Below are 10,000 nucleotides of genomic sequence, written 5' to 3'. Positions count from 1 at the left end.
CGGCCCTACAAGCGTTCGAGTGCCGGAGACCGCCGCCCGTCTCGGCCCGGCCCTGGAGAAACCCCTCTTGGAGCCCTCGCTCCAGTCGGCAACGGCCACCGGAGCCTGCGGGCAAGCAGCGGCTTCGCGCGGCTTCTGGCAGTCGGAAGCGCCGTGCGCGATAGGTAGGAGGCAGAACGGCCACGGCCAGGGCCGCCGGGCAACGCCCGAGTCTGCCGGCTGAGCCGCGGCTGACAAGCGTTCGAGTGCCGGCGACCGCCGCCGGTCTCGGCCCGGCCCTGGAGAAACCCCTCTTGGAGCCCTCGCTCCAGTCGGCAACGGCCACCGGAGCCTGCGGGCAAGCAGCGGCTTCGCGCGGCTTCTGGCAGTCGGAAGCGCCGTGCGCGATAGGTAGGAGGCAGAACGGCCACGGCCAGGGCCGCCGGGCAACGCCCGAGTCTGCCGGCTGAGCCGCGGCTGACAAGCGTTCGAGTGCCGGCGACCGCCGCCCGTCTCGGCCCGGCCCTGGAGAAACCCCTCTTGGAGCCCTCGCTCCAGTCGGCAACGGCCACCGGAGCCTGCGGGCAAGCAGCGGCTTCGCGCGGCTTCTGGCAGTCGGAAGCGCCGTGCGCGATAGGTAGGAGGCAGAACGGCCACGGCCAGGGCCGCCGGGCAACGCCCGAGTCTGCCGGCTGAGCCGCGGGTGACAAGCGTTCGAGTGCCGGCGACCGCCGCCCGTCTCGGCCCGGCCCTGGAGAAACCCCTCTTGGAGCCCTCGCTCCAGTCGGCAACGGCCACCGGAGCCTGCGGGCAAGCAGCGGCTTCGCGCGGCTTCTGGCAGTCGGAAGCGCCGTGCGCGATAGGTAGGAGGCAGAACGGCCACGGCCAGGGCCGCCGGGCAACGCCCGAGTCTGCCGGCTGAGCCGCGGGTGACAAGCGTTCGAGTGCCGGCGACCGCCGCCCGTCTCGGCCCGGCCCTGGAGAAACCCCTCTTGGAGCCCTCGCTCCAGTCGGCAACGGCCACCGGAGCCTGCGGGCAAGCAGCGGCTTCGCGCGGCTTCTGGCAGTCGGAAGCGCCGTGCGCGATAGGTAGGAGGCAGAACGGCCACGGCCAGGGCCGCCGGGCAACGCCCGAGTCTGCCGGCTGAGCCGCGGGTGACAAGCGTTCGAGTGCCGGCGACCGCCGCCCGTCTCGGCCCGGCCCTGGAGAAACCCCTCTTGGAGCCCTCGCTCCAGTCGGCAACGGCCACCGGAGCCTGCGGGCAAGCAGCGGCTTCGCGCGGCTTCTGGCAGTCGGAAGCGCCGTGCGCGATAGGTAGGAGGCAGAACGGCCACGGCCAGGGCCGCCGGGCAACGCCCGAGTCTGCCGGCTGAGCCGCGGGTGACAAGCGTTCGAGTGCCGGCGACCGCCGCCCGTCTCGGCCCGGCCCTGGAGAAACCCCTCTTGGAGCCCTCGCTCCAGTCGGCAACGGCCACCGGAGCCTGCGGGCAAGCAGCGGCTTCGCGCGGCTTCTGGCAGTCGGAAGCGCCGTGCGCGATAGGTAGGAGGCAGAACGGCCACGGCCACAGCCGCCGTGCAACGCCCGAGTCTGCCGGCTGAACCGCGAGTAGCTGCAGCGGTTCGATGGCGCTGGTCCGCGAGCGCCAGCCCTCTGCCCTAGTATACGGACAGCGAGGTCCCCGGCCCCGGCGGGCTCGAAGAGAACCGTCTTCCCCCAGCGGGGAGGCGCGCGAGCGCCGCCGACTCTTACCATGACGTAACTGGAGGCAGCGCAAAGCAGCGACCCCTTCGGCAGCTCCGAAGAAGAACCGGGCAAGACGTCTACCTGCCAGAACCGCGGTGGAGCCAAAGTCCCGCCGGAGCGAGGTAGACGAGGCATCCCTTTCCGCCGGCAGCTCCGGCGGCCACATCGGGCACACCGGACCCGGCGGACGGTAAAACGGGTAGACCTGGCCTCCCTGCCGGCAGAACGGGTAGACGAGGCCTCCCTGCCTGGAACCGGGTAGACCTGGCATCCCTGCCGGAAGCGGGTAGACCTGGCATCCCTGCCGGTAAAACGGGTAGACCTGTTCTCCCTGCAGGTAAAACGGGTAGACCTGGCCTCCCTGCCGGTAAAACGGGTAGACCTGGCATCCCTGCCGGAAGCGGGTAGACCTGGCATCCCTGCCGGCAAAACGGGTAGACCTGGTCTCCCTGCCGGTAAAACGGGTAGACCTGGTCTCCCTGCAGGTAAAACGGGTAGACCTGTTATCCCTGCCGGCAAAACGGGTAGACCTGGTCTCCCTGCAGCCAGAACGGGTAGACCTGGCATCCCTGCCGGTAAAACGGGTAGACCTGGTCTCCCTGCCGGCAAAAAGGGTAGACCTGTTCTCCCTGCCGCCAGAACGGGTAGACCTGGCCTCCCTGCCGGTAAAACGGGTAGACCTGGTCTCCGTGCAGGTAAAACGGGTAGACCTGGCATCCCTGCCGGCAGAACGGGTAGACCTGGTCTCCCTGCCGCCAGAACGGGTAGACCTGGCATCCCTGCCGGCAAAACGGGTAGACCTGGTCTCCCTGCCGGTAAAACGGGTAGACCTGGCCTCCCTGCAGGTAAAACGGGTAGACCTGTTATCCCTGCCGGCAAAACGGGTAGACCTGGCATCCCTGCCGGCAAAACGGGTAGACCTGGTCTCCCTGCCGGTAAATGGGTAGACCTGGTCTCCCTGCCGCTAGAACGGGTAGACCTGGCCTCCCTGCCGGCAGAACGGGTAGACCTGGCCTCCCTGCCGGTAAAACGGGTAGACCTGGCATCCCTGCAGGTAAAACGGGTAGACCTGGCATCCCTGCCGGCAAAACGGGTAGACCTGGTCTCCCTGCCGGTAAAACGGGTAGACCTGTTCTCCCTGCAGGTAAAACGGGTAGACCTGTTCTCCCTGCCGCCAGAACGGGTAGACCTGGCATCCCTGCCGGCAAAACGGGTAGACCTGGTCTCCCTGCCGGCAAAAAGGGTAGACCTGTTCTCCCTGCCGCCAGAACGGGTAGACCTGGCCTCCCTGCCGGTAAAACGGGTAGACCTGGTCTCCGTGCAGGTAAAACGGGTAGACCTGGCATCCCTGCCGGCAGAACGGGTAGACCTGGTCTCCCTGCCGCCAGAACGGGTAGACCTGGCATCCCTGCCGGCAAAACGGGTAGACCTGGTCTCCCTGCCGGTAAAACGGGTAGACCTGGCCTCCCTGCAGGTAAAACGGGTAGACCTGTTATCCCTGCCGGCAAAACGGGTAGACCTGGCATCCCTGCCGGCAAAACGGGTAGACCTGGTCTCCCTGCAGGTAAATGGGTAGACCTGGTCTCCCTGCCGCTAGAACGGGTAGACCTGGCCTCCCTGCCGGCAGAACGGGTAGACCTGGCCTCCCTGCCGGTAAAACGGGTAGACCTGGCATCCCTGCAGGTAAAACGGGTAGACCTGGCATCCCTGCCGGCAAAACGGGTAGACCTGGTCTCCCTGCCGGTAAAACGGGTAGACCTGTTCTCCCTGCAGGTAAAACGGGTAGACCTGTTCTCCCTGCCGCCAGAACGGGTAGACCTGGCATCCCTGCCGGCAAAACGGGTAGACCTGGTCTCCCTGCCGGTAAATGGGTAGACCTGGTCTCCCTGCAGGTAAATCGGGTAGACCTGTTATCCCTGCCGGCAAAACGGGTAGACCTGGTCTCCCTGCAGCCAGAACGGGTAGACCTGGTCTCCCTGCCGGCAAAACGGGTAGACCTGGTCTCCCTGCCGGCAGAACGGGTAGACCTGGTCTCCCTGCCGGTAAATTGGTAGACCTGGTCTCCCTGCCGGCAATATGGGTAGACCTGGCCTCCCTGCAGCCAGAACGGGTAGACCTGGCATCCCTGCCGGTAAATGGGTAGACCTGGCATCCCTGCCGGTAAAACGGGTAGACCTGGCATCCCTGCCGGCAAAACGGGTAGACCTGGTCTCCCTGCCGCTAGAACGGGTAGACCTGGCATCCCTGCCGGTAAAACGGGTAGACCTGGCCTCCCTGCCGGCAATACGGGTAGACCTGGCCTCCCTGCCGGTAAAACGGGTAGACCTGGCATCCCTGCCGGCAGAACGGGTAGACCTGGTCTCCCTGCCGCCAGAACGGGTAGACCTGGCCTCCCTGCAGGTAAAACGGTTAGACCTGGCCTCCCTGCCGGCAGAAGGGGTAGACCTGGCCTCCCTGCCGGCAGAAGGGGTAGACCTGTCCTCCCTGCGGACAGAGCGGGTCGCCCGTGCTGGAGGCCCGTATGCAGGGGTGCCTGCACGGGGTGGGAAGGGCCGGCGGCGGGCTGCCTGTGCTCTCTCAGCCGGGGCGGCGGTGGGGGGGCTTGCGGGGGGTGGCTGGGGTCGGCAGGCCGGCCCTGCCGGAGGCCCGTATGCAGGGGTGCCTGCACGGGGTGGGAAGGGGCGGCGGCGGGGTGCCTGTGCTCTCTCAGCCGGGGCGGCGGTGGGGGGGGTTGCGGGGGGTGGCTGGGGGCGGCAGGCCGGCCCTGCCGGAGGCCCGTATGCAGGGGTGCCTGCACGGGGTGGGAAGGGCCGGCGGCGGGCTGCCTGTGCTGTCTCAGTCGGGGCGGCGGTGGGGGGGCTTGCGGGGGGTGGCTGGGGTCGGCAGGCCGGCCCTGCCGGAGGCCCGTATGCAGGGGTGCCTGCACGGGGTGGGTGGGCCTGCGGCGGGCTGCCTGTGCTCTCTGAGCCGGGGCGGCGGTGGGGGGGGCTTGCGGGGGGTGGCTGGGGTCGGCAGGCCGGCCCTGCCGGAGGCCCGTATGCAGGGGTGCCTGCACGGGGTGGGAAGGGCCGGCGGCGGGCTGCCTGTGCTCTCTCAGCCGGGGCGGCGGTGGGGGGGCTTGTGGGGGGTGGCTGGGGGCGGCAGGCCGGCCGTGCCGGAGGCCCGTATGCAGGGGTGCCTGCACGGGGTGGGAAGGGGCGGCGGCGGGGTGCCTGTGCTGTCTCAGCCGGGGCGGCGGTGGGGGGGCTTGTGGGGGGTGGCTGGGGGCGGCAGGCCGGCCCTGCCGGAGGCCCCTATGCAGGGGTGCCTGCACGGGGTGGGAAGGGCCGGCGGCGGGCTGCCTGTGCTCTCTCAGCCGGGGCGGCGGTGGGGGGGCTTGTGGGGGGTGGCTGGGGGCGGCAGGCCGGCCGTGCCGGAGGCCCGTATGCAGGGGTGCCTGCACGGGGTGGGAAGGGGCGGCGGCGGGGTGCCTGTGCTGTCTCAGCCGGGGCGGCGGTGGGGGGGCTTGTGGGGGGTGGCTGGGGGCGGCAGGCCGGCCCTGCCGGAGGCCCGTATGCAGGGGTGCCTGCACGGGGTGGGAAGGGGCGGCGGCGGGCTGCCTGTGCTCTCTCAGCCGGGGCGGCGGTGGGGGGGCTTGCGGGGGGTGGCTGGGGGCGGCAGGCCGGCCCTGCCGGAGGCCCCTATGCAGGGGTGCCTGCACGGGGTGGGAAGGGCCGGCGGCGGGCTGCCTGTGCTCTCTCAGCCGGGGCGGCGGTGGGGGGGCTTGCGGGGGGTGGCTGGGGGCGGCAGGCCGGCCCTGCCGGAGGCCCGTATGCAGGGGTGCCTGCACGGGGTGGGAAGGGGCGGCGGCGGGCTGCCTCTGCTCTCTCAGCAGGGGCGGCGGTGGGGGGGCTTGCGGGGGGTGGCTGGGGTCGGCAGGCCGGCCCTGCCGGAGGCCCGTATGCAGGGGTGCCTGCACGGGGTGGGAAGGGGCGGCGGCGGGCTGCCTGTGCTCTCTCAGCCGGGGCGGCGGTGGGGGGGCTTGCGGGGGGTGGCTGGGGTCGGCAGGCCGGCCCTGCCGGAGGCCCGTATGCAGGGGTGCCTGCACGGGGTGGGTGGGCCTGCGGCGGGCTGCCTGTGCTCTCTGAGCCGGGGCGGCGGTGGGGGGGGCTTGCGGGGGGTGGCTGGGGTCGGCAGGCCGGCCCTGCCGGAGGCCCGTATGCAGGGGTGCCTGCACGGGGTGGGTGGGCCTGCGGCGGGCTGCCTGTGCTCTCTGAGCCGGGGCGGCGGTGGGGGGGGCTTGCGGGGGGTGGCTGGGGGCGGCAGGCCGGCCCTGCCGGAGGCCCGTATGCAGGGGTGCCTGCACGGGGTGGGAAGGGGCGGCGGCGGGGTGCCTGTGCTCTCTCAGCCGGGGCGGCGGTGGGGGGGCTTGCGGGGGTTGTCTGGGGGCGGCAGGCCGGTCCTGCCGGAGGCCCGTATGCAGGGGTGCCTGCACGGGGTGGGAAGGGGCGGCGGCGGGCTGCCTGTGCTGTCTCAGCCGGGGCGGCGGTGGGGGGGCTTGTGGGGGGTGGCTGGGGGCGGCAGGCCGGCCCGGCCGGAGGCCCGTATGCAGGGGTGCCTGCACGGGGTAGGAAGGGCCGGCGGCGGGGTGCCTGTGCTCTCTCAGCCGAGGCGGCGGTGGGGGGGCTTGTGGGGGGTGGCTGGGGGCGGCAGGCCGGCCCTGCCGGAGGCCCGTATGCAGGGGTGCCTGCACGGGGTGGGAAGGGGCAGCGGCGGGCTGCCTCTGCTGTCTCAGCCGGGGCGGCGGTGGGGGGGCCTGCGGCGGGTGGCTGGGGGCGGCAGGCCGGCCCTGCCGGAGGCCCGTATGCAGGGGTGCCTGCACGGGGTGGGAAGGGCCGGCGGCGGGCTGCCTGTGCTCTCTGAGCCGGGGCGGCGGTGGGGGGGCTTGCGGAGGGGTGGCTGGGGTCGGCAGGCCGGCCCTGCCGGAGGCCCGTATGCAGGGGTGCCTGCACGGGGTGGGAAGGGCCGGCGGCGGGCTGCCTGTGCTGTCTCAGCCGGGGCGGCGGTGGGGGGGCTTGCAAGGGGTGGCTGGGGGCGGCAGGCCGGCCCTGCCGGAGGCCCGTATGCAGGGGTGCCTGCACGGGGTGGGAAGGGCCGGCGGCGGGCTGCCTGTGCTCTCTCAGCCGGGGCGGCGGTGGGGGGGGTTGCGGGGGGTGGCTGGGGGCGGCAGGCCGGCCCTGCCGGAGGCCCGTATGCAGGGGTGCCTGCACGGGGTGGGAAGGGCCGGCGGCGGGCTGCCTGTGCTGTCTCAGTCGGGGCGGCGGTGGGGGGGCTTGCGGGGGGTGGCTGGGGTCGGCAGGCCGGCCCTGCCGGAGGCCCGTATGCAGGGGTGCCTGCACGGGGTGGGTGGGCCTGCGGCGGGCTGCCTGTGCTCTCTGAGCCGGGGCGGCGGTGGGGGGGGCTTGCGGGGGGTGGCTGGGGGTCGGCAGGCCGGCCCTGCCGGAGGCCCGTATGCAGGGGTGCCTGCACGGGGTGGGAAGGGCCGGCGGCGGGCTGCCTGTGCTCTCTCAGCCGGGGCGGCGGTGGGGGGGGTTGCGGGGGGTGGCTGTGGGCGGCAGGCCGGCCCTGCCGGAGGCCCGTATGCAGGGGTGCCTGCACGGGGTGGGAAGGGCCGGCGGCGGGCTGCCTGTGCTCTCTCAGCCGGGGCGGCGGTGGGGGGGGTTGCGGGGGGTGGCTGGGGGCGGCAGGCCGGCCCTGCCGGAGGCCCGTATGCAGGGGTGCCTGCACGGGGTGGGAAGGGCCGGCGGCGGGCTGCCTGTGCTGTCTCAGCCGGGGCGGCGGTGGGGGGGCCTGTGGCGGGTGGCTGGGGGCGGCAGGCCGGCCCTGCCGGAGGCCCGTATGCAGGGGTGCCTGCACGGGGTGAGAAGGGCCGGCGGCGGGCTGCCTGTGCTCTCTCAGCCGGGGCGGCGGTGGGGGGGCTTGCGGGGGGTGGCTGGGGGCGGCAGGCCGGCCCTGCCGGAGGCCCGTATGCAGGGGTGCCTGCACTGGGTGGGAAGGGCCGGCGGCGGGCTGCCTGTGCTGTCTCAGCCGGGGCGGCGGTGGGGGGGCTTGTGGGGGTGGCTGGGGGCGGCAGGCCGGCCCTGCCGGAGGCCCGTATGCAGGGGTGCCTGCACGGGGTGGGAAGGGCCGGCGGCGGGCTGCCTGTGCTCTCTCAGCCGGGGCGGCGGTGGGGGGGGTTGCGGGGGGTGGCTGGGGGCGGCAGGCCGGCCCTGCCGGAGGCCCGTATGCAGGGGTGCCTGCACGGGGTGGGAAGGGCCGGCGGCGGGCTGCCTGTGCTGTCTCAGTCGGGGCGGCGGTGGGGGGGCTTGCGGGGGGTGGCTGGGGTCGGCAGGCCGGCCCTGCCGGAGGCCCGTATGCAGGGGTGCCTGCACGGGGTGGGAAGGGCCGGCGGCGGGCTGCCTGTGCTGTCTCAGTCGGGGCGGCGGTGGGGGGGCTTGCGGGGGGTGGCTGGGGTCGGCAGGCCGGCCCTGCCGGAGGCCCGTATGCAGGGGTGCCTGCACGGGGTGGGTGGGCCTGCGGCGGGCTGCCTGTGCTCTCTGAGCCGGGGCGGCGGTGGGGGGGGCTTGCGGGGGGTGGCTGGGGTCGGCAGGCCGGCCCTGCCGGAGGCCCGTATGCAGGGGTGCCTGCACGGGGTGGGAAGGGCCGGCGGCGGGCTGCCTGTGATCTCTCAGCCGGGGCGGCGGTGGGGGGGGTTGCGGGGGGTGGCTGGGGGCGGCAGGCCGGCCCTGCCGGAGGCCCGTATGCAGGGGTGCCTGCACGGGGTGGGAAGGGCCGGCGGCGGGCTGCCTGTGCGCTCTGAGCCGGGGCGTCGGTGGGGGGGGCTTGCGGGGGGTGGCTGGGGGCGGCAGGCCGGCCCTGCCGGAGGCCCGTATGCAGGGGTGCCTGCACGGGGTGGGAAGGGGCGGCGGCGGGGTGACTGTGCTCTCTGAGCCGGGGCGGCGGTGGGGGGGCTTGCGGGGGGTGGCTGGGGGCGGCAGGCCGGCCCTGCCGGAGGCCCGTATGCAGGGGTGCCTGCACGGGGTGGGAAGGGCCGGCGGCGGGCTGCCTGTGCTGTCTCAGTCGGGGCGGCGGTGGAGGGGCTTGCGGGGGATGGCTGGGGTCGGCAGGCCGGCCCTGCCGGAGGCCCGTATGCAGGGGTGCCTGCACGGGGTGGGTGGGCCTGCGGCGGGCTGCCTGTGCTCTCTGAGCCGGGGCGGCGGTGGGGGGGGCTTGCGGGGGGTGGCTGGGGGCGGCAGGCCGGCCCTGCCGGAGGCCCGTATGCAGGGGTGCCTGCACGGGGTGGGAAGGGGCGGCGGCGGGGTGCCTGTGCTCTCTGAGCCGGGGCGGCGGTGGGGGGGCTTGCGGGGGGTGGCTGGGGGCGGCAGGCCGGCCCTGCCGGAGGCCCGTATGCAGGGGTGCCTGCACGGGGTGGGAAGGGCCGGCGGCGGGGTTCCTGTGCTCTCTCAGCCGGGGCGGCGGTGGGGGGGCTTGCGGGGGGTGGCTGGGGGCGGCAGGCCGGCCCTGCCGGAGGCCCCTATGCAGGGGTGCCTGCACGGGGTGGGAAGGGCCGGCGGCGGGCTGCCTGTGCTCTCTCAGCCGGGGCGGCGGTGGGGGGGCTTGCGGGGGGTGGCTGGGGGCGGCAGGCCGGCCCTGCCGGAGGCCCGTATGCAGGGGTGCCTGCACGGGGTGGGAAGGGGCGGCGGCGGGCTGCCTGTGCTCTCTCAGCCGGGGCGGCGGTGGGGGGGCTTGCGGGGGGTGGCTGGGGGCGGCAGGCCGGCCCTGCCGGAGGCCCGTTTGCAGGGGTGCCTGCACGGGGGTGGGTTGGGGGGGGCGGCGGGAATTTTTTGGTTTTTGTTGCTTTTTTATTTCTTTTTCCGCTTTTGAAACAGAGACGCCGCCCCGTCCTCGGGCGTTTCAGCCGAGCTGATGGAAAGCGGCGCCCCTTCCCGTCGCTTGCGGGGGGGGGTGGTGCAGGAGGGGGGAGGCGGCGCGCGCCTGAAATTCCCCTCGCCACCCCCCGTTTCCGAGACTTCGCCGTATCTAGTGGAAGGCGCTAAGCTTGGCCGGACTGTCTCGCTGAAGGCTTTCTTACTCTGCATCGGTTCTGACGGTGGGCGAGAAAAAAAAACAAAACCAAAGCAGAGCAGGGAAACAGTTACAAAAAGTTCTTGAGAGCCAGCACCGGCCCGCCCATCGGCAGACGGAGCGGCGCCCGGGGTCAACGAGTGCCACCCTGCTGCTTAGCAACCGGAACCCGA

Source organism: Opisthocomus hoazin, unplaced genomic scaffold (genome assembly GCF_030867145.1).
Source record: "Opisthocomus hoazin isolate bOpiHoa1 unplaced genomic scaffold, bOpiHoa1.hap1 HAP1_SCAFFOLD_112, whole genome shotgun sequence".
NCBI lineage: Eukaryota > Metazoa > Chordata > Aves > Opisthocomiformes > Opisthocomidae > Opisthocomus > Opisthocomus hoazin.
The sequence above is the reverse complement of the archived record's forward strand: the minus strand, read 5'-3'. Positions refer to the sequence as shown.